The sequence below is a fragment of the Coenobita brevimanus genome, chromosome 61 (assembly GCF_032717465.1).
Source record: "Coenobita brevimanus isolate Jiangsu-jjx chromosome 61, ASM3271746v2, whole genome shotgun sequence".
Classification (NCBI taxonomy): Eukaryota; Metazoa; Arthropoda; class Malacostraca; order Decapoda; family Coenobitidae; genus Coenobita; species Coenobita brevimanus.
The window spans coordinates 7,667,082-7,693,160 of record NC_137014.1 but is presented as its reverse complement, the minus strand read 5'-3'; positions in this window follow the sequence as shown (position 1 = coordinate 7,693,160).

Below are 26,079 nucleotides of genomic sequence, written 5' to 3'. Positions count from 1 at the left end.
GGTAAGACAAAAGTATTTGACTGAGAACAATGAAGGTAATAGGGCAAAATCAAAGCTCCACCCGTGTGTTTGTCTGTGAAAAAAAAAAAAAAATACCGCGAAACAATCTTGATCTGACTTGGACCAAATTTGGAGGAAGGGTTGTGCATCATACAGCGGGTTAACCTATGGTTTTAAGAACTATAGGTGAATGATCAAGGTCATATAGCAAGGTCAACATAAACATTTTTTAATCCAATTCACATCAAACTTTGTGAAAGAGTTCAGGACAGGGCGAGGATAAAGATTTTTCTTTTTCTTCGAACAATCAGCCGAAGGCCAGGCAAGGGTAAAGATTTTTCTTTTTCTTTGAACAATCAGCCGAAGGCCAAAGTCAAATAGAAAGGCTAGAAATCAAGGTCACAAGATGAGATCAGTTTAAACAGTCGTAGCTTGATTTAGACCACAGTAGGTGGTAATGTTAAGCATCCTGCAAGAATGAAGTAATTCGATACTGAGAGCAGTCACTTGGCGATCAAGGTCACAAGTCAGTGTCAAATGCCTCACCTTTACACCAGTTATAGGGCGCGGGTGTTACACTCGTTGATTGCTTCTTCTTGTTTGTGTTTCATTTCACAGACGCGTTTAACAAGGGCCTACACCTGAGTGGCAGACATTTCATCGTTTACAAAGTTAAATAAAAAGGCAAGCCAAGCCTTTGTCAAGTGCATATTTGTCAAGGGTCGATCCTTTGCCAAGGAAAACACACACACACACACACACATACTGATATGCCACCAACATATTCCTCTGCCCAGCAGACCAGGTGCGATCTTCATTACGAAACAACTGGAGTGGTGTGTATGCTATTTTACGTGGGGAAAAGGGTATTCGAATCCCAACCTTTTGTCGTATCTCTTTATTACCAACGAGAAAGCCAATAATATAGGCTATAATAAAGCCGACATTATAGGACATTATTCAGTATAATGTAGCCTCGACTGAGAACTTCAGAACAGGCCTCTTTTTTTCGGTTTTCATGCAGTGAAGACCCGGTGTCCCAACGACTCACCATCCTTCCCCAAAGCTCATTCAAATGCGGAAGATATGTGTATATTTTGCTGTGGTTATCTCAAGCAATTTAAATTATCTGTACGATAACTTTCAGGTGTGAAGGGTTAATTCGCTTAGCCTTTCTTTAATCCCACACCCTGGTATTCTGCATCGTTTGTGGTCTACTGAACCTCTCAAAATAATCAGCACTCGATCCCACCCTCCTGCATAATTACGGGGTTCTGTCCCTTGTCCCTCATATTCATTCTTAGTACACCTCTACTTTTTCCATAATCTCAATTAATTCTCACATTTTACAGTCGCTGCAGTAACACTGTGTGCTGATAAACTTTCGTACTTCTTCCAACCACATTACCATGCACTCCTTAATACAGCCTACTCCTGTATCCTGTCCCTCCACCCTGTCCTTGGTCTACCTCCTAATTTTCTTTCAGCCAAATACCCACTTATATTATCCATCACATAATAAATAATCTACAATGTCACAACAAATACAAGAATATTTGATATTTTCCCCTGCATCCAGATGAATTACCACATACAGTGTGCTGTATTTTCCTACAAACTCTTCCACATTTGCCTCCATTTTACTTCCCGTCAAATTCTCCTTCCAGCCGAAAACCAATAGATCTACACACAACATAACCAAGAAAGTCATACAAAGGAAAGATGATATGTATTTCCAAACACCCTCCTTCATACTCTCCAACTTCTCTGTCACAGCCTTTTAACCAAACTCCCAGCATTTTATTACTTTATATTACCACAACAAAAGTAACAAAAAGGGGACGATGAGATACATTTCCGTATACTCAGAGAAATTAACAGACATATCTTCACACGCCCTTGTTCACACTCTCTTTTAGTGCCTCTTCCTTCTAGAGTAACGTTTTCCTACAACTGAATACTGTACCCAACTATCACATAGCCACAACGAATATAATACAAGGGGGAGATTATATACACGACCGTGTACCTAGAACCAGTCCCAAGTGAACCTGTATATCCCTGAACCCTATTCCACACCCCACCTCATTTTCGGTCCTTCCTACCAAAAACTCGACACTATCATGCTTCACAACCACAACAAAATAATACATGTGAAAAGTCGACGCTCATTGTTATGTACCCAGATCGATTTCCAGTTAAACCAAGCGCTTCCTTGTGCCCTCTTTCATCCTCCATTATCTTGTACCTCCAACAAATTCTCACTCAACCTCTTCTTCCAACCAAATACCCAATTATGTGACACAATACAACCACAATACATGATACAAGAGGAGAGATGATATACATTTCCGTACATCATCTTCATATATCGAGACTCTCTCATCTTGTGCCTTCACCTTATTCTCTGTCAACCTCCTAAAACCATACCTTCAACTACAGAGTACCTATCCATCCACACTAAGCCAGTACGTTACAAAAAAGCAGGTCAGACTCCTAGTTATCGATATACAACGCATACAACATTACCGTAACATATACGAGAGGTAAATTGAAGTGTATCGCCCACAGTCTGTACCTGATGTTATTCCGTAAAGCTCACGGTACCCTTTTTCACATGCCGGTACATCATTCCCTCATCGTACATAGCACTCTTGTAGGCGTGGATGGCTCTCTGGCATGGCTTCGTTACCAGTTTATTCTCATGTATGATATTCACAAATACCGTATCAGTGTAAATCCCCTCACAACGATGACGTATTCATATTATTCTTACTATCGCCAGATTGCAAGGCTTTTAAAGAAAGTTACACACACATACACACACACACTTTTATATAGACAGATAGATAGATATACTGCATATATGTAGGTGTATGGAAAATGAGATACAGAACTTCCTAAGCCAAAAAGAAGGCGGGCTACCGTATTTGTTCCTCCTCTGCGATCTCAGTCCATCTCTCCGTCCCGCCAACACCACAAGTAAAGCTGGGGTCATAAGCTACGTTATAATTCCCACGCACCCGGAACCTCAGGGTGTCAGTCGACAGGGGGTGAGGGAGGGCGGGGAGAGTTGGGGGGTGACGGAAGTACGGTACCAGGCACGTGGAGTTCAGCACGGCACCCGCACCATCACTAACACTGGCACGGGTGGGATGGGAGAGAGACGCGTGGTTAAGGGACGCAGAGGAGGGGATGAGGAAAGGAAGAGGGTGGGGAGATGGAGGGGGAGAGCAGGAAACGTTGTAGGAGGGAGGCGAGGAGGACGCCCACGGATGAAGGGAGATGGAGGGAGGAGGGAGGTGGCAGCAAAAGAGAAAGGAAAGGAAAGGAGGGGAGGCGAGGAGAATGAATGATGAAGAAAAAAGTACAAAGAAAACAGGGACGATAGGATGGCAAGGTAAAAGAGGGTTAAGGAAAACGATTGAAAACGAAAGAGAGTAGACGCTAGAAGAGAAGTGAAATGAAGAAGGGAGGAAAACTGGGGAAGAAGGGCTGTATGAAATAGAATGCGTAGGGAACAGTGATGATAATGGAAATCTGAACACTGAAAGGGAAACAGAAATAAAGAGGAGGAAGAGATGGGAATGAAGATGGGGAAATGAGAGGAGAAGCGGAAGCGACCGTAAGTGGAGGGGAAAGACAATTTGAGATGGGCGTGGGTAAAAGAACGGTGTGAAGGGAGGAAGGGAGAAGAAGGAAGGAGAGAAGGGAGTGGGACGAAGGGGAGCAGACAGCAGAGAGGAAGATGGTTTGGGGGAGAGAGAGAGAGAGAGAGAGAGAGACCATAGGAACAGCGAGTATTGAGAAAGAAAAAATACCAAATAAGGGAAGTGAAAGGGGAAGCGGACAGGGAGGGGAGGAAAAAGGGAAGTGAAAGCAAGAAAGGAATATTGGGAAAGAGGGGGGCGGAAGGATTCATAACAGAAAAGAATGAGGCGGGGGCAGTGAGAGAGGTGTGGGGAAAAGAAGTAATTTGTGAGAGGTCATGGAAGGGGCAGGGGGAAGAAGGTAAAACATGAGAAGGAGAGGAAAGAAGATAGGATAGAGGATGGGAAGACAGAGATAAATGGTGGAAGACAAGATAAACAAGGAAAGGTATAGGGAATAGAAGGATGGGCGTGGTAAAGAATGGAGAGGATGGGAAAGACGAATGGAAAGGCGGTGGTAAATGATAGACGACATGGCACAATAGAGAGGAAAAGGTGAATGGGAGGGGGGAAGGGTAGGCATTAGGAGACAAAGTATGGAAAATAAAGAAAGAAGATAAGGAGGAAGACTGGAAAGACGGTAGGAAAAGGTAGGTGATATGGTGAGCAGGAGGCATGAAAAAAGAGAAAAGGATGGTGAAACAGAAAAGCAGGGCATGGTAAACAACGGAAATAGGATAGGAAGAAGGAATGGGAAGAGAGTGGGAAACGGGACAGGATATGGTACAACAGAGAGGACAATATGAAATAGGAAGGGAAAAGGGAATGAAGATCGTGGTAAACAAAAGAAAGTGGTTAGAAACGAGAAACTGAAAGAGTCGATGAAAAGATGAGTACACAACACAAGAGGAAGGGATGATGGAAAAGAGAGTCGTATTCCTGTTGGCTCAAGATATTTCATAATACCTATTCCCTTGCAAAAGAGGGGCACCTTTATGTAGCGGCACTACTGTACGGGCTGCTCCTCTATCTGACTACACAAACGCCCATCAACTCCCACTTCCCCGAAACTGGGATAGTGAAAACAAAAGAGCAACTCAGCCTTCAGTCCACCATATTCGCGTCTAGATGGCTCTGGGATCATAAAACAAGATCCTCTAATATGTTACCTATGGAAACTATGGTAATATTTGTTAATGAATACCATTAAAAAGAATATGAAGATATAATATACAATATAAATCGCTACAGACATGCTGTGAATCTCCTATGCCTACGAGAATACAGCCTAGAGGCACGCAAATAACTATTGCACTGTGAAAAACACTGGTACCGTCCAAGCTATAAAAGGGTAGCGTAATATAGGGTATTAGCAAGGCAGATCACATACAAGGCACAGATGGTGAAACACAAGATAAAGGTAGGAAACAGTGGTATGCAGTAGGTTTGGTTACCTGACTGTTGCGGACAGGCGTGAGTTTGTGAGCTCCCACATCACAAATTCATTGGCAGCCACAAGCCTCAAAATCACGTAAGTCCTTCCTCCTAACATGAGGCCAATACTAAACTGACCAAGCCATCAAGTCGACCCAAGGTTATCCAGTACCGGTGCTCTACTCTCCCTCATGCCCGCACAAACTTCTCACCTAAAACCTGGCTTCCGCAGCTTCCCATGGTTTCCCAGTCCGCCCCTTGTGTGCCTTATCTAAGCCTTGCGCCGCTAGATGTGGCTGAAAACTCAGCCGAAGGTACCTCGTCCTTAACACCATCAGCCAGAGGAGTACCTTTCGCATGGTTCTTACTACGACCTGACGATTTTATGCAGCTTCAAGGAGACTTTTTGTAGAGGGGAAAATTGTTCCTATCCCCTATACTGCAAAAAGATTCACCTGTGTTAAAAATAAACGTCTTAAGTTGGCTAGAACAGTGCCGGGCTGAATGGGTTAACACAGTATGTTACCCACGATTTTATGTTGGTCTGGTGTGGCTGAGGCGGGAAAGGGAGGGACTAATGGACCTATGGCAATTCGGTTCCAAAGTTTGGGGTGTATATTGAGACAGTAGGAATGCAGTGTGAAAACGTTAGGAAAAGAACGTTACGAAAAGTGGGATTGAGGAACGATTTCTTTCACTTTGCAGCTTATTTCCCATAACTCAATCGCGGATACGTTAATAACTAAGAATATGCATCCTTTCTATTCCATTTCTTCGTGACTAACACCACCTTCTAATCTCTTGCTATAGCTGAGCATTCTAGATGGATAGATGGCAATTTTAGATCAAGTATAGACAGAAGAGAGTGGAGAAACGTCGGGTACAATTATTTAATACAAGGAAAATGAAACCGAAGACTAGCAGCCCGCAATAATTGTTCCTCCCAGAAATAATATAAATACATAAAAAAAAAAAAAGCCAATTTCAAGCTCTGTTCATTTCGAGTTGCCAGGATACATTACATTAAAAAGACTAGAGGTCATAGGCAGAAGAAAATACAGAATGTAGAAGACAATTCCAGAGCTGACCTGTTGCAAACGCGAAGGACTGGGAGTATCGGTTAGCTCTTCCATTAGAGAGCTGGACAGACAATGGGTGAGAATTTGGCTGCCAGGCGGGTGCTGCTGCGCCCGCCGAAATGGAGGGGGGATAAAAGAGAAGAGTTCGGAAGAGCACTGACCACTGAAGTAGCGACAGAAAAGAAATAAATATGCAACAGTGCGACAAAGAGAGATAGGCTGAAGGTAGTCAGTAAGAGGAGGAAAGTTAATGAGATGAAGCGCCTTTGACTCCACCCTGTTAAGTAAAGCTGTGGGGGGAGCCTCCCCACTCTCTCCATACGAGTATGTGAGAGCTGTACTCGACAAATGGGTGAATAATAAGCCTGTACAAAGTCAACAGCTGTGCGGGAGTAAAGACGGCAACGAATCGACTTAGCACGTCTATTCTCTTGGAAGTAGGTTTTGCATGAGAGGCAATGTGATCCTTTGATGATAAAAGCCGAGAAAATGAAACCCAAAAATGTTCAAGGAAGATGCAGGAATGAGTTGCATGTTGTTGAATAAGAAAGGATACTCCTGTAGAAGATTTTGGTGGGTCGAAAGATGTAAAGAATGAGTTTCTGATGGATTAAAAACAACTAGTTTACTTAAACCTCAGTCAGAGATATGAGTCAAGTCGGAAGTTTGATGTGCCATAACCTCATCCTGCCTTTGCCAAAGTAACTGCTGTGATGGACGCTGTGAGATGCAGATGGATAGGTGAAGAGCATAGTTTTCAGTGAATAAGTGTACAGGGTTAGATGCACAGTATATCTCAGATCACTGATGAATAAAAGAGTGGATAACTGGACAAAACCCAAAAGAACACCACTATTGATAGCTCTAAAATGATCGGTGGCCATGTACAAGAACAGTTACGGAACGACCAGAAAGGAGAGTAGAGATGAAGGCACAGACAGAAAGACAGAAACCGTAAGGGGACAGTTTGAAAATTAAAGATTCTTGCTAGACCCAGACGAAAGACTGAGATGTCAAGTGTAATGATAAGATCGCTAGTGGCGATCTCTCACTGGCGATCGGAAAGGTTATGATAGAAAAAGTCCTTTAAATTTTGTTTTGTTGAGAGGAGATTCGAAAACTCTAAAAACAGGATGTTAAAGCGATTGGGCGATAGCTAGAGGGCTAGGAATGGTCACCCGCTTTCAGGAAAGGCTGAATGAGAGAAAATTTCCAGCAAGCAAGGAAATGTACAAGTCGACACACAAAGGAGAAAAAATATATATTTAGGCAGTGTGTATGCACTGAAGCAGTTCTTTCGAATAACAGGAAGAACCTCATCAGGCCCGTACACCTTGTTAGTACTGAGGTCAGTGAGGACAGAAAATACATCATTTGAAGAAATTTTAATATCAGCCATTAGGGAATCGGAGAGGAAGAGATGGAGGAACAGCACCGGAATCATCCAGGAAGGAACCGGAGGAAAATGTAATGGAGTAAGTGGGATGAAAGAGAGAGTAGCAAAAAGAGGGGTGATAGCGAGGAGTGTTGACGAAACGTGGGAAGTGGAAGAAGGAAAACGGAGACGTGAAGTGGCTGAAGAGGATATGAGGGGAGAATACATGTAAGAGAGAAAGGGAGGGGGGGGGGAAGTGGAGTAGATTGGGAGGGAAGCAAGTCTGAAAGGGAATGGAGGGAAACAAGAAAAATAGATAGAGAAATTGGAGGACTGAAAGGAAGGAACGGGAAGTACGGTACTAGGAGAAGACATCGAAAGAGGAAAAGAATTATAGAAAGGGAGGGGCAAATGGCTTAGGGGAAGGCCATTGAAAAGGAACGACAGAGTAAAGTGGAAAAAAGTGGGGACAGAGAGGGGTAGGGGTGGACATGAAAGGAAAGGAAAGGAAACAGACGGCTGACTGGGATGACGAAGGAGGCAGGCACTCTACTTAGTGACTTGTCTTTGTCACACACACACACACACACACACACACACACACACACACACACACACACACACACACACACACACGATCACACAGTCAGTACTACAGTTTATCAGTCTTAACTTTTTTTAAATTATTTCCATAGCTCAATGATAGACTATAGCAGTACTAAGGCTCTACATCCACCCTCTCCTTCGTGACTAGCACCTTATTCTAGTGTTAATCTCTTGTTACAGCTCAGGCTTCAAGATGGAGATATGACAATTTTAGGCCAAGTTAAAATGTGCTTAGTAAAACAATCCAAAACACTACAGCCAATTTCACCCCTCAACCCCCTCACATCGATGACTACGAGTATTTATTATTTTCACTCGGGCTGCTACAAGACGACTATATTTAAGGTGGGAAGGACCCCTATTAGTGAAGAGAATTTGAAGGCTATATTTAACCTGTCTAGTTAGGAAAGTCTATCCTATGCTGAATAAATCGTTTGGAGATGGGGGGAACAAAAAGATGGCCTCGTGTTGAAGGGGTTAGCGCTATCAGGCTCCTTGTACTCACTCTCAGCTGGAAAACATCGTCTGGCGCTACCTCGAGCAATATTCCGGAGTTGCCTCGATCATTAGAGAGTTATTAGTACATGAATTACCACTCCTAGGCCCCTACACTCACTCTCAGTTGAATAAAATCGTCTGACGTTAACTGGAATAAAGTACTAGAGCTGTCCCGACCCTGACAAGGTTTAATGAAACTCTAATCAACTCTCAGGTTCCATTTCACTCTCAGGTATGCAACATCGTCCGCCGTATAAAAACATTAGAGATTTCCCCACCATGAGAGGGTACATAGAGTGCAGCACGCCTGGGAGCCACCACACAGCATATCGCCTATGGTAATACATTGTACAGAGACTTGGGCACGCTTTACAATGAATACTAATGCTACTAACCACAACACAGAGAGAGAGAGAGAGAGAGAGAGAGAGAGAGACAGAGACAGAGACAGAGACAGACAGACAGACAGAGACAGAGACAGAGACAGAGACAGACAGAGACAGAGACAGACAGACAGATTACTTGATACGTATTACTTTACAAAAACACTAATATTCTTATGCGCAACAACCGTATCATAAAACCTATAACTATTTCATAGAACAAAGCAGTATCATATTATCCTGAACACAAATATTCCAAACGACAGCACAAGTATCACATTACACTGAACACTACTATCCCTAGGCACATCGCAAGTACGGGTATCATAATTCCAAGCACAATGCACATACAACATCGGTATATATATTAATTTCCAATCAGCATTAATATTTCTTCCCACATCACACGCATCACATTGCACGGAACATTAATATTCTAAACCACACCAGCCACTATCACCGTCCAACACAGTCCTACAGGGAACACAACACAGCGGCTATGGTAATACACAGCACAGAAGCTTCCACACGTATTGCATTACATTGAACAAAGGCACGTCACTCCATAACAACACACGGGAAAAAGTGGGACCTTGAGGTTTCACTCACTCACTCACTCTCTCTCTCTCTCTCTGGACGTTTCTGCCGTGTGACCGACCTCGGCGATAAGTGAAAAATGTATGAGACTGGTGAGCGTGGGAGGAAAAGAGAGGAAATGTGAATGGATGAACTGAGAGAAAAGAACGAGGAAATGTGAATGGATCAACAGAGAGAAAATGATATGTGAATGATAAAGATAGTGGTGGAGAATGAGTAAGCATGAATGGCTGGATGAGGGTGAGTGTCGTGTGAATGGTAACTGCAGAGTCAGAGATAAAAACTAACTAAATACCGTAGAGTCGTCGGGGAATGAGACTTCTTTGTACTGTTTCCTTGTTATCGTCCACTTACCTTAACTTGGTCCAAATTTTTGTAGTTTTGCAGCTTACTTCACGTAGCTCAATGGCAGAATAAAGCTTGGGTATGGCTCTACATGTTGGACCTACATTTTTCGTGACTAACAACGTATTCTAGTGTTAATCTCAAGCTAAAACTCAGTTGGGATACAGAAGTGGTAAAGGCCAGGTTAAAGTTAAAAGGGAATAGTTTGTGTCTGTACCTAAGTTATTAATATAATCTGGTGTCATTTTTGCAGTCAGTGCCGATATGAAAAAAGAAAATGAAAACAATACACAGTACAAGAGAATAATAAACTATAATATACAAAATAAATATCCAGGAAATTAGTGCTGATGAGAGTAGAATTCTAACTGTGGCTAAAGGCGAGTGAGTGAATGAGGGAAAGTGGGGGTCCTAGGAGTGACCAGCTGAGGGAAAAAGAGCGAGTGAGGAAGTGCGAATGAGTGGGAAACCTGAAGGAAGGAAATGAGGTAGGTAGAGAAGGAACGGGAATGGTGAGAGAGGTCAGGGAGTGCAAGCAGGATGGAAAGTAAGAGTGAGGTTTGAGAAAAGAGAAGAGAGGAAAGGGGTGAAGGATGTAAGAAGATTGAATGAGTGGGAGAAGAAAGCAAATGGAAAGACGGGAGGACAGCAGAGGGTTAGGCGAAGGAGGAGGTAAGAGAAAGTAGGATGGGTAGAAGGTAAGAGGTGAGGGAGAGAGAAATGAGGAAGAAAGGAGAGGAATAAGGGAAGCAAGAAGAAAAGATGAGGAAAATGAAAGAGAAAGGCATGAGAAGAAAAGGAAGGGGTTAGGAAGGAAAGAGAAGGAAATATAAGAGATGAAAAAGGCATGGTGAGAGGGAAAATGGGAGAAGTCGGGAGTCAAAGCAAGAAAAATGGTGAGCGAGGAAAAGAAATATGGAAGGAAGACAATAAGAAATGAAGATACAAGGAGGGAAGGAGCAGCTGAGACAGAATGGTACTAGGACGCATACTAACACCTCTTTCTTACAGGGTTATATGTGCTTCTGCTCAGTCACTATATTCTTCTGTGTTATATTCATGCAGTTTATGTCGATATTAAAATGACATAAGAATTAAAATATGAGGATATTAGTGGGTAGTTCGGAATAGGAGGAGGTGCTGGGAAGCCTCACTAGCCGACGAGAATAAGGGCCAGACTTTGAGAAACCAATGAAGAAATGGAAACGGTGAGGGTGGAAAGAGAGGAAGGGAAGGGGATGATAAGAAAGGGAAGAAGAAAAAGAAGGGGTGACGGAGATGAGAATTTCTTCATCTGCATTTGTGTCTGTATCTGAATCAGTCCACAACGGGTCCACTGCAGAATCGGACAGTCTTCTTGGAGGGTGACAGCCAGAATTAACCCGCCCCTTGCTGGAGGAGTGCGACTGGGGTAGGGGTGTTTGATGGAAGAGAAATGCATGTGAAAATCGGAGTGCTGTATTGGTGTATTTGTTTGTCAGGTCTGTGAGTGTCATTGATAGATTCGGTGTTTTGTGTCAGGTTTGTATGTGTCATTGGCAGATTCAGTTGGATGCGAACACGTGGACGCATATGAAAAGACATACTATCAACACCTCTTTAAATATCCGACACGGTGTGGGTTTGATCCTAAGATTCGGGGCCCTTGCGTTATGAAATGAGTATCGGACTGCTACCACAAGGCTACCACAGTTCATTATAACTCGATTAAGTATGAATATTGTAAAGGAGAAATTATAAAGAATAGAGTTAATAATGGAGAAGGGCAACGAGATGAGAACAGGTCATGGAAAAGAAAAGGAAAGGGTGAAGTGGAAACAATTTGATTAATATATATATACTGTATATATATATATATATATATATATATATATATATATATATATATATATATATATATATATATATATATGGGGAAAGAGGAAACCAGAGAAAATAAGGGATGATGGAAGAGTGAGGGCATCGAAATAATCACGGAAGTATGAGACCTCCATGGAAATAACGATCGAAAATATGACAGCCACAACCCTGAACAAACCATGAAGTGACGTGAAGAAGACTAGACGTCATTTCGACCCTGGGAGAAGAAGGAGGAGGAGGAGGAGGGGAGTCGCAAAAATACGCCTAAGTCACGAAAAATCCACCAGGGACCTTTTCTTGAACTTTCCCCGGCGCTGTGTTTATGCATTGTTGAGAACGGGCAAGGACAGGCAGGGTCGACTGAAAGACAACCCCTTCCCCCAGGCATTCCATCCCTCCCTTGCTACAGGAAAAGAGATGGGGTTAATGATGATGTCAGGCTTGGTGATGCGAGCGAGGTGGATTGAAAGGGGCTGGGAGATAAAGAAAGGATGGTGATGGTGGTAGAGATAGTATCAGTAGTAGTAGGAATGGCAGCAACAGTAGCAGAAGCAGTAGCAGTAGTAATCGTAGTAGTGGTAGTAGTAGTAGCAGTGATATTAGTAGTAGCAGTGATAGTAGTAGTAGTAGAAACTGTGATGGTGGCTGTAGCAGTAGAAGTAGAAATTATGGTGATGGTGGTAGATTAAACGGTAGCAGTGGTAGTAACAGTAAGAATGATGGACTTCCACACAGCAGACAAAAGAAAAGGCAGAAGTAGAGGTAGTAATCGTAGACTGTAAGCCTTAACGTTGAGAAGCAGAAGTAGCAGTAGGAGAGATAGCCTGTATTACATGAGGTTAGGAGTAGCTACACAAAAGAAAAAGTGGAATTAACATACAGGTAGAAGAAACAGGAATGCTGGAGATAATAAGGAAGAATTGATGCTAGAGAAGGTAGCCCGTGATGATGTAAACTAGAAGTATCTGAAATGTGCAAGGTAAAATAGGTCTGAAGGCAGAAAACAAAAGTAAATGAGTCTAACATGCACGAAACAGATCAGTGTACAGATTTTGATGGAGATGTATCTATGGGCAGCAATAAACGTAAAAAGTCTGGGACGTAGAAGTGTATGAAATGTGCAAAGTACACAGGCACTAACATGTATAACTACACCAGTAACAAAAGGATACAGTAATTACATCGGAGTTTAGTAGCAGTAGTACTAGTAGGTCTTACCCCCAGTTTATCTGATCGTGAATCGAGTATACTACAGGCTGAAACTGCCCTTTTCTTGTAATCCATCTTCCCCGGTTCGGGTAATAAAAAGGGACCAAAGGGAAATTTTTATAATTGGGCAACAGAGCTAACCGGGTTTCTCGATATCACCGTGTGAAGGCGACCATTTCCATCACTTTACGAAAGCACCAGCCCTGACACGGTGTATCTACATCCAAGCAGATGCAAGCACTGAGTGAAACCAGAGATGTATTGGTGAATACTGATGACAGTAGTTGTACCGATATAGCTGGTAACAGTGACAGTAGCAGAAGCAGTTAGCGGCAGGAAATTGGAAGAGTGAAACGGAAATGAACGGCAGAACAATGGGTGAAAATATGACAGGATGGCACCGAGCAGGGACAGTGACAGAATCGCCGAGTCGGTAGCTGCCAGTGCCACCAGAAACAGCTTAACCCCATCAACCCAAGCATGTTTTAATAATAAATTGTGGCTCTTTAACCGACGATCTGATACTGTTTAAGGGAGATCTCTTGTTGTGAAGGGGTCGATGAAGCTTATCCTAAACCTGTCCAGTTCGAAACGTCTCTCCTAAGATGAACATCATCGTCACAAGATAAGAATAAGTAGGCTATACGTCATCATAATGAAGGAAATAAGCAGAATGCCAGCGGCAAAAAATTAAATAAATAAAAAATATAATCGACCATATCATGATAAGATTATTAACATCACCTATATTGTATTGTGATATTTCTGCGTTATGTAAGTAGATGAGACTGTAGGCTAGATGGTTTTGTAGATGAAGTGACAGACAAACAAATAACAGGAGACGATGGTGTGAACGGGAAATTTAGCAGAAAAATGACTATACTGGAGATTTTCCACTGTAAAAACGGTGAGCGTTATAGAAGATGTGAGTAGATAGAGTAGTAGAAAGACTCACCAGGACTGACTTGTGGCGGTGGCAGGTTGAAGTGGAGTGGAGTGGAGTGGAGGGAGTGGAGGGGAAGCGAGCGGCGTACAACCTCACTCACACACAGCTCAGACAGCACTGATGGTGGCGGCAGCACGAGGACCAACCCACCCCACTATCACCATCATTACAACCTCCATCCACCCTTCCACACTCATCCTGTACATCCATCCTTCTCATCCTTCCACCTCTCTTCTTTTCATCTCTCGCTCCATCCATCAACTCTCCCTCCACCCTTCCTTCACTCCTCCTATACATCTCTTCCCCATTTACTTCCACCCCTCCTATTTCCCCCTCTCCTTCCTTGACTCTGTCTTTCCTTATATCCATACTCCTCATTCCATTACCAGTACTGGAGGGGGACGCCTTCACTTGGTGGCATTGATGTAACTGGGCGGTGTAGGTGCCTGGTTATGTAGACGTCCCTCAACGCCTTCCCTGTCCCCCAGAAGGAAGATGGTGGGCTGCAGGAGAGGGACAACTTTAGCCTGCAGTCCACTGGGTTTGCATTCACTTGAAAGTGGAGCGAACATACTACGAGTCAATCCACCACTCACCTTTTCTCACTCCCTCAGCGATACTTACTCCCCTTCTCAATCTACCCCATCCAACCCTACACCTCCCTAACTTCCCCCTTCCAACCCCACCTCTTCCCAACCTGCTTCATCCAACCCCACTCATCCCTAACCCGCTCCATCCAACCCCACTCCTCCAGCCTATTCCATCGAACCCCGCTCCTCCTCAACCTGACCCACCCAACCCAACCCCTCCCCAACCTGCCACACTCAACCCCATCCCTTCCCAACATGTCCCATCAAACCCCACCCCTCCCGAATTTGCCCTACCCAACCCAAACCCTTCCCAACATGTCCCATCCAACCGCACCCCTCCTCGACATGCCCCATCCAACCCCACCCCTCCCCGACATGTCACATCCAACCCCACCCCTCCCCAACATGCCCCATCCAACCCCACCCCTCCCCAACATGTCGCAACCAACCCCACCCCTCCCCGACATGTCACATCCAACCCCACCCCTCCCCAACATGCCCCATCCAACCCCACCCCTCCCCAACATGTCGCAACCAACCCCACCCCTCCCCGACATGTCACATCCAACCCCACCCCTACCCAACCTGCCCCATCCAACCCCACCCCTCCCCGACATGTCCCATCCAACCCCACCCCTCCCCAACATGTCCCATCCAACCCCACCCCTCCCCAACCTGCCGCACCAAACCCCACAACTCCCCAACCTGCCCCACTCAACCCAACCGACCCCAAGTAAATCCCTCCTTCAATGATAAACCCTTCTCAGCTCGAACAATCACTTCTGTTGTATTATTCATGTTCCCTGACGGTTTTATTCACACTGGGGTGGACTTCCCCATCTGGACGGGGTGGCCTTCACAAATCTCTTCACCGCTCTTTGTTCTAAAGCTGAATATACAGTAATCATGTGCAGGAAACAACAGCAGAATGCATCACCTGATTAAAGTAGGCTATTATGTGATCTGGTGGTAGTAAGGCTAATATTACCACGGCACAGATAACTATAGTCGGCTTATTTTCATCCGACGGATCACAACTTGAATACTAAGTTGTGGTTGGAACTCGATAGGCTTTAGTCATAAGGAAGGAAGGAATCTTCTTGGTTACTATTCAGATCAATCCTTCAAACTAACTACCCTTGGCCGTCAACTGAGCTGGAAAGGGTTAGGGATTTCCGTTATATTAATAAGCATCGACTATAACGGTTAACTTTCTTACAAAACCAGAAACATTCACTAACTTCCACACTCACTCATTCTAATTTTGCTTTTTGGCGCATTCAGTCTCTCGCCCACCAACTTGTTAATTAAGCCAGTCAGTCCAAAAAAAAAAAAAAATAAAAAACGTCTTTCTAATTTTTATTCCTGTAACATATAATTCATTCATTCCACGGAGAGAGATAAGACTGTGAAGGGCTTAAAGGAGAAAGTATCAACCACGTCACCATAAATTGTTTTCCTTAGTTAAGTTAGCCTAATCATATGGAGGTACCAAAAATAACTAAGAAAGCGTGGTCGTCGATCCCGTTCCTGCTTTGCAGCATGAAACCGTAGGATGGTGTAAAGAAACGACCGTGATAAGCAGAGGAAGGGGTGAGATGGTCTGAAATATTGTTGAGTTGTGGCGTTGGAAAGTACATTCTGTAAAAATGAGCGTTGTGTGATTACTTGAGTGTAGTGGAGATTTATTTTACATTGTCATCGACGAATGAATGCATGTGTAGTGGAGATTTTTCACAGTATCATCCATGAATGAAAGCATCGGGAGGGTAGAAAAAAAAATGGGCGTGAGGGACAAAAAAATTAGTGAAATTAGCTAGAAATGTGGTTGGAGTGGGCAGGAGCCATGAGAGTATACCCTGTGAAAAAAGTTGCTGTAGAATTAATGATTTGAGTTCAGTGAAGGTTTATTTCAAAGTCTCCTCAGACAAAATGAGTACGAAAAGCTTGGCATTGCCCTCATTTACCTGTCTTGCAAAGCAGATAAAAATGTGTCATCGGTTTGAAGGATTAAAGTCTTATCACACAGGGCCGTATCACTGTTGAATTAGGAGACATCATAACACATCTTTAGCGATTTGTTTTGCATATTTTGCACATAAAAAAGAATCGCTTGTTAGTTTTTTTTTTCTTATGTAATTTCAGGATCGACGTTGTTCCCATAACTGGCACGCTAGTGGATAATAAGGAGTGATAGGCTAAATAATCGTTGAGGAAGAATATTATCAAATCTTCCACGACAACGAGAACGCTCCACAAGCTGAAATTTGCGTGAACTCGATATCAGACTACTTTCCATAGACGGTGTGCTTCGCGTAGGCTTTCCGTTCATCCGTACAGTCCATTCCAGAACACGCAGGTGACTGTAGACTGAAATAAGCCAAATGGGATTTATGTACCATTATTTGTAAGCAAGGAATTAGGTTGGATTTTAAGGTTGGATTTTAAAATGGGGTGGTCATGGGATGGTCAAACTATGTTATGGAATAGCCGAAAACCCTTATGGAAGGATCGAAGATATTTCCTCAGAAATCTGAGGTGACCAGAGGGCTGGCATGGGGTATTTCACGGGTAGCCAGAGACACCTCGGCCGCTCCTCTGTCTATGCCACGGTTTGTAAGAACAATAGCCTATCTATCTGCTGATTTGTCTGTATGCATGTATATATTGATGTATGTACTGTATTACGCATGTATGTGTGGTGGGACTGGATAACAGAACCTGCCCTCCTAAAATCTTTTACCCGCAGTTATCAGCCTTTGTGACCAGCCGATAAGCATAAATCTATTTTGACAAACTAAGAGGTACTGGAGAGAGGCGCCTTTGCACAGCGATATGAACGGAAGGCTCCACTATCCGGTTATACAAACGTTCCTCAGCTCTCTCCCTATTGCCCGAAAGGAGGGTGGTGGACTGCGGGAGGAGGGGAGCTTCAGCCTACAGTCCACCGAGTTCATGTTCAGATGGACCTGATCTGGCAACTACTAAAAAAAAAAAAAAAGAAGAAGAAGGAAAGAAAGAAAAAAAAGAAAATTAAAAAAGAAAAAGACAAAAAAGTATGTATGTATGTGTGTCTGAGCAAAGTTTTTCTTCTTCTTGCTTCTGTTCACCAAGCAGTATAGCTGAGGACCCGGATATAAACTAATATTGCAGATCGTATACGCTGGAGGAATGGGACAGCTAAAATTAATTGTCTGCCCTTATGACACTCCTGCACTCAATAGGCTCTAAGCTTTCTTTTGTTTGATATAATGTACACATGAAAATACATAGAGAAGATACTTTCCTGTGACTCTTTACATCTTGCTGCTCATTCACACTAGGATGTGAGAACACCAGTAAGCTTCTACAGCGTGTTGTGCCCTTCAAGCCGTGCTGCTCCAGATGGTCAGGATGCCAGAGCAGCTGCCGACAGACGCGCCATTTAGGAGTAAAGCACCCAGTGTTATTGTTACGCCTCATGTTAACCCCTTTACACAGAGAACCTTAATTCTGTCCTGTTCCTGCAGCTACCAGACGATTTTATTCAGCTTAGGAGACCGCCCTGATATTGATGAAATTAATGAAAGTCACATTTTCACCCTTCCAATTTGAAAAGTCTCTCTTTTGCTGAATGAAGTCGTTTGGAGACAGCAAGACTAAAATATAAAATACTTCCTCTGAATGAAGATGTTATGCGACGACGAATACACAGTAAAAGTTCGATGACAAGTGCATGATTTCCCTACACTGTGTTTAGATGCAGGATCCACAAAATCTTGAAGCAGTGGTAACTCTTTTCACCTTCATTCTCCCTCGTCCACTCATTTCCTCCTCCCCTCTTCATTTCACTGGCTCAAACAATCACTTATTCATCCATCCACTCATTTACACAATCACCGAGCTATCCTTTTACACACACACACACACACACACACACACACACACACACACACACGTTCATTAATTTCCAATCAGTCATTCCCGGCTCGACCATTCATCCCTACACATTCACTCACCAACTCACACATTCTCCCCACCTCCCCCTGCCTGCACAACCAATGGCGGATTCAGAAGGGGGACCGGAGTTGCCTTTCTTTTAGTTATGCCGTATTTTGTCCAGGTCGCTAGAGGGGAAAAAGTACTGCAGTTTCATAGTACAGAGATCCGTACTTTTCATGCATAGGAAGCTTCGTAACACTTTTTCCTTAGTGATTTATTTTATATATTACATCTCAACATTCTCCTGTAAGTTTGTAAACCGCTTCAATCTCGACATAAAAGAGGATACTGATGTGCAAGGTGCGGAATTAATTGCAAAGGAACAGGCGTTAAATATCCACAAACCACTTAGAATACGACCCAGACAGCTAAAATATAACCTGCGATAATTAATATGAAGTACTGGACAAAATAACCAAGGCATCTGCTCCTGTCTCTTCTTGTGTGTATTTCACCCTAATGATAAAGCTTTGATATCAGTGGGTAAAGAACTACTGAAACTCCCCCTTTTACTAATTGCTGGATCCGCCCTTGCCCTATTTTCTCACCACGTCCACCCTCCCCAAACAGAGAGGGTTGGCAGGTGAGAGGTGAGGCCCCTGACACCTGTCGCTCCAAGTGAGGGGGAGTGAAGGATAGCATGGTGCGCTCTCTCTCTCTCTCTCTCTCTCTCTCTCTCTCTCTCTCTCTCTCTCTCTCTCTCTATCTATCTATCTATCTTTGTATATGTGTGTGTGTGTCTATGGGTGTGGGTGAGTGAGTATGAGTGTGTAAGAGATATGTTGATAGATCCTTTATGGATACCATTCCAAAGTTAATATTGTCAAGCTCCATGTTGCCCTTACTGTTAGTCGTGTTTTCTTTCTTGTATTCTTGTATAACTGTGGCAGGCACTTCTACCCTTCAGAAGTAACAGATTCCTACCAAACGTGGACACAATGACCAGCCTATGACCTGTTTTTTTTTTTTTTTTTTTTTTTTTTGTGTGTGTGTGTGTGTGTGTCCGACTCTGGGCATAGGCTTCACAGCCTGCTATCAAGGCCCAGCAGTCCTCCTACATACCATACACCTCTACATGTCACCACTTCGGCGCTAACACCCACCGTCCATACTGAATACATGCTAGGGCTGTCTCATACAGGACTGGTGTATTGGTATTAGCGGGGGTATTTTTACGATATGTCGGCGGGTTTTCTGGTAGATCGGTAAAGCCTGATTTTAATGAAATTCAAATCCTCAAACTGTTCCCTGCCCCAGCCGGGATTCGAACCTGGGTCTGTAAGGACTGCAGGCCACCTCTCTACCGATTGAGCCACCGCCTCTGCAAGGTTATGGTTGCTAGGCAACTACTCGTTGGCTAGCAACGGCAGAAAACCCGCTTTTTCGTACTTTTCACGTTTTGAGCTGTACAAGCATTACGAATGGGAGTAGAAAGTTCTGATTCTTTATGCGTAATCTTGATGTCATTCCCTATCGGATGTGTGCCAACCATTTTTCCCCTCTCTCCTCTAGTTTTCAAGTGGTAACCCTGCGAAGATTGGCCTCAGCGTCCCTAGCAACCAATACAGGTTTTCAAAAATGTCCCCCTAGTTCCCCAGTGGCAAGATGGAATTGAATGAGAGTTTGCATGCTTATTGACATTGGCTAATATTACAACTTTCTATCGTACGCCTATGTGCCACATTGGCCAGGTCAGGGGTCAAAGGTCAACAAATGCGAAAACGGTGAAAAAGCTAAAATCACGACTATGCTCGCAAGAATGCTAAGGCTTCGAAGATTATTAAGCCAGGGCCATGATTCTTGGAAGGAATGTTGCCTTGGAGTACCTCCATAGAAAGATGACATTTAGTGTCGAAACTTACTTCCAGTCGCTGGCAGCGCCACCTAGTTGTACCTCTGGCGGGCCATTCCGCGAGTTTCAAGTTCCCTTGCTCCACCGTGGGAGGATGGAATCGAATGAAACTTTGCATGCTTCTAGACGTTAATGAGTACTACAATTGTGCTTCGTACATGCATGACCTATATCCGCCAGGTCAGGGGTCAAAGGTCATCAAGTGAAGAAAATATGAAAAGTGCTAAAATTACGACCCTGCTCGCGGGAAATGCGAAGGCTCCTAAGATTATTATGTCAGGCCTATGATTCTTGGGTGGAATGTTACACTGGAGTGCCTCCATATAGAACTGACTTTTAGCGTCGAAACACTTCGGTTCGCTGACAAAGTAATGGTATTTCTCAAGATAGGTCACATTAGAGCTTGTCACCAACGGTACTGGGAAAATTCTCTCAGTTTATCAATGAAGATAATGATGGAAGTTAGACGCATTTCATCTCATTAACTCCCATTTCTCACTGACTCACTCTATTCTTTCTCCCTTCGTCACATTGTTTCGTCTCTCGTTTTTCTAACGTTACCACATTGGACACTGCACCAGTCTTTTTGTTTTCACACCCTCCTTTTACAAGTGGGCACTTACCACCTCTCTTTCCACGCTGGCCCTTGGTTGCAACCAACTCTGATTCAAAAAGTAATTTTTCAGTCTGGCATGTACAAACCTGGTGAGTATTGGAACATCCTCCCTCACTCTGCCTCTCCACCTGCCTATAAGCTCCAGTCTGTCTAACGCAGTGGTTTCCAACCTGTGGGGCGCGCCCCCCTAGGGGAGCACGAAGGGCTGCCTGGGGGGGGGGGGCGCGAAGGCTTGATAAAGAGGGTAATTATATTTGAAACTATGAATTATGATGGAATTCAGTAATTTCTAAATATGGAGGAAATATTTCAGATATGAATAAGAAATCTAGTTATCTGAATATATAAGCAATTTCAAAGATTAAGAATCCATGATATTTATTGACATGTGCCAACTATGCCAGTAAAATAGGGGGCGCAGGGAACGTGTCATTCAGTGAGGGGGGGGGAATTAGAAAAGGTTGGAAACCACTGGTCTAACGTCAGTATTTCCAGGCATCTTATTTTGAACACAGTTCGATTTTAGCTCTCACTTGGTTGACTCTGTTTACAGAAATTATTTTCTTTTTCCAAGCGTATGATGGTGAAGATATGGAGAGTGTGAGTGCATTCAAGCACTTGGGTAGTGTGATGAATAAGGATGGAACTTTGGGGGATGAAGCGCGTGAAAGGGTACAGCAGGGAAGGAAGGTTGTTGGTTCACTAAAAGCAGTGGTGAGAAATAGGGAGGTGAGTATGGAAGTTAAGAAGTCACTCTATGATGGTATTGTGATCCCTACCCTGACGTATGGAAGTGAGGCGTGGACCTTGCAAGAGGGGAACAAGTCAAGAGTGAGAGCAGTGGAAATGAGTTACTTGAGAGGAGCATGTGAAGTGACATGGAGGGACAGGTTGACGAATGAAGAAGTGAAGGAACGTTGTGGGGTGGATGTGGATGTGGTTGAGAAGATTAGGAGAAATACACTGAGGTGGTTTGGACATGACGAGAATGGAGAATGAAAGACTGACTAAGAGGGTGTATGTAGGTGAGGTGGAGGGAGGGAGAGGGAGGGGTAGACAGAGGATGAGGTGGAGGGATGGAGTTGAGAGGTATATGAGAGAGGGGGGGGGAGTTGGGGGGAGAGTAGTCAAATGGTGGGTGACAGAGCGACTTGGAGGCGTTTTGTCTGCGGCCACCCTTTGCGGGATTAGGGCGTCGGGCTATAGATAGATAGATAGATAGATGATTCCCTCCTTTGCATTAAAAACTAAACGGGCAGATAGAGAATTAAAAGGGGGAAAATTTTCTTTGCCTCACTTGAAAATACATTACCGAGGCTGACGTGAAGGGACGGGATGGAAAGGTATAATAATAAGAGTGGTGTGAGATAGGAGGAGGACTGCCTGATAGAGGATGAAAGGGCGAGCTTGATGCGATTTCTTCGTGACCACCCACTCAAGGATTTAGGCGTCTGGCTATAGAATGGTAGCTAAAAGTTAAAAGTTAAATGTATTATGGACTCATCACTTGAAATATGCCCTTTTTACTCTAACGTGACCTACCACTGCTATCTCTCCATACAGAATGCTGAGTTGTAACAAGCGATTAGTACCAGAACATTATACTAGCCACGAAAAAGTTAAGTGGAAAGGAGACAGCGCCAGTGTACAGTCTTCTTCTCTTCCTGATCTACATGAAATATGGTGCAAACAGACAAAACCCTGGGTCAAATTAATGTGAAAGGACTGTAGTTATTTGAGGAACTACGACAATGATCGGTTAGAGAGCCAGGCGAGGGGTTAAAGGGTAGAGATGTGGTGGAAGGAAGAAGGGAGGAGTGAAAGAAGGAGGAGAGGTGGGGAAAAGAGGAGAGAAGATTAAGGAATGAAGGATGGAAAGGAGGCGGAAAAGCGATGGAAAGAGGGGAGAGGGAGTGAAGGGTGGAGGGAAGCGGAAGAGTGAAGGGTGAAGGTGGAGGTGTGAAAGATGACGAGGGGTGAGTAAGAGGTGGAGGGCTTCACCGCCCCTAATCAGCTTGCACTCCACCACACACACACACACACACACACACACACACACACACACACACACACTTATGAAGCAACACAACCTCTTAACACTTAAACTCTATAAAATAATGTTACCTAGATTTATGCATATCTACTACATGAAGATCATTGGTCAGTCTATTTTTGGCAAGTCTCAATCTTCCCCAAAATCATCCCAAAACAATCACATTTACTCGGGCTCTTACAGTTGCCAACTGATGAATAAACAGGCTTAGATTAGTGCCTGTCGACTACACGAGGATCATTGATTCAGACATTCAGGTTTTGTTAAGTCCTATCTTTCACTAGACTACAACATCCTAAGTCAAACTGATAGTGCGAGCTGGATTTGGTAACCAATGTACAGTAACGAATATAATTTGCGGAGCTATTCTGTCTATCTATCTATCTATCTATCCATCCATCTGTCTATCTGTCACTAGAAGCCTTAATCCCAGAAGGTATGGCCACAAACGAATCACCAGTGCCAACCTATCCTCAGTCCTCACGCTGCCTTCATTCAAACTCACACTGCATTCATTCACACACCTCCTCACACCATTTGTCCATCTCATCCTCGGCCTCCCCACCCACCCCCTCTCCCCTGGACCTCGCTTACATAATATTCTCCCAGTCAGTCTCCCATTCTTCATCTCTTACACATAGCTACACCATCTCGAGGTACTTCTAATTCTTTCTGACAGAGATAGTGGCAGTGACTTCTGAAACCCAGTAATGTTATTTTCAGAACCCATCAAACTTAATAGAATATTATTGAAGAGGTTCATAAATGCTCATCTAAAATGTTGATTGATATTCTTGTTCCCAACTGTAACACTGAGAAGGTAGATAGATAGATAATATAGATATAGATACAAACTGCAAAACAGTCGTTAAGGCAGATGCGTACTGTGGGTTTAAGAGTTTTGGAGAAGAGGTTTTGCGACTCCTGTTGCTCTCCTTCTTCCTGATAAAATACTGGTTGTATTAGTACTTGGCATTACATAATATGGACGTGACGTCACCAGCCAATAAGCCGCGCTGGATCTGGTAGCATATAGTAAGAACAATACAGACGAGGTGTTGGATGTCTGTATGTAGCAATGAAGTACGCCAAGGCAGTGTTTGAGTTCAAAGATTTTTACCTGAAAATAAGAGAGGACATTATCAGAGAATTTTATGGATATAAAAAAATGAATGAGAATGGGTAAAAAAAAAATGAAAAGCAGACCAGTTGATAGCATGATACAGTAACTCAGGTTCATGAAGTGGACAACCAAACTGACTGTGTCCCGCCTTGAGAACGGCCTGGATCTCCTTTACATCATGAAGCCTTTTTCCTTGCTTTTATCTGTCCGCCATAATTTTTGCAAACAAAGTATAGCGAACATGTTTTGAAAATTGTGTGCCATCTGTAACGTGCATACCTAAATAAAACATTGAAAAAAAAAAAGATGTTAATTTGTTACTAAGTGTATTGTTCTTACGTGTGTTTCTGGCGAGTACACGTCCACTCGGAGATGGGGATTGTGGGAGGCGGTGCTTGGTGGTGTCAGTGCCTGTGTCTACTCGCACAGATACAGCAAACGTTCGTGTTCATAAAGCAATCCTTTGTGTGGGTACCAACACTCATTGTTAGGGGATGACACTGTTAATTACGTGAGCCAGAGTATGTCACTTGTGTTTCATTCCAGCCACCATTAGACGAGTATATTCAGCTTAGGAAGGGTATCATCAGTGAAAGGGTTGATGTGGCTAAATCTACCCCCTACGGCTCGAAAATATATATACACATATATAGATAGATAGACAGATAGATAGATAGGTAGATAGATAGATAGATAAATCTGATAGAGAGAGAGAGAGAGATTTGCCTAGGTTAGTAAGAATTAACTTAAAGCTAAAAATCGCTGTCAGACTGAAGAGGTTAGTAGGTCGTAAGATAATATAATGGTGGAAGGAGAAAGGAGGTGGAGAAGGCAGAATCCCTCCTCCCCAGATCTTAAACCCATAATGGCTATCTGCCTTCATGGCCCTTTGCCCAGCCGATAAACATAAATCTACATTTCACTAACGCATTGGTACAGTATCGTATATGAAAACCGTAGGCACCTGCGTCAGCCCTAGATCTGGTACTACATCCCCTACCAGCACAAGGATATTTCACTCAGTCTTTGGTCTGTATTCTCGACGGGTAACTGCGCTCCTTAGTTCCTATTCCTTGACGATTTAATTTTCAAACCACCCATTAATATCCTCCTTCTTTGCTTCTTATGTCTTTTTTAATCCCAACATAGATTGCATGAATGACGCACAAGAATACAGTACCGGAGCAGAATCAGAAATAAACCAGCAAGGAAGATGTGTTAGTATGTTTCCTAATCACACGAGAATTATACCGACTCTTACCAGATGTCGGTGATGCCCTCCAGTATATCACAATCGCTTCCATGCATATGGGGTTGTAAGCTAGCAAATCTGTTTTAAAAGTAGCAACGGGATTTTGACGAGTAATATTTTTGTATTTTCCTGATAAGGAAAGAGAGAGAGAGAGACAGAGAGAGAGACAGACAGACAGACAGAGACAGAGACAGACAGACAGACAGACAGACTCAATATATTCAGCCGGGCGAGAGGCGATGCTCCCACAAAACTGTTGTACTCAGCATCACTACTGAACACCTCACTTCGATGGCGTAATTTGTGTACCGTTCTATTCTTGACATTTCATTTAACCTCAGAAAGGCCTCTCGTGTTCAGGATTTACAAAAGACTGTATGTAATCCCTCCAGATTTAACGATTTCTCCTAAGCTGAAAAAAGTTAGGTGACAATAACAAGAATTACACACACACACACACACACACACACACACAAAAGCAATCTGATTGAGGGGGTTCACTACTTCACTTCGATGACCTCTTTCTAACTTTATTTTTGCTACCTTCAGACGTTTCAGTTAAACTCAAAAAAATACTTTGCAAATAAAGAGAGGTATTATCTTCATTATGCCCTTCACTAAGGAAACTCT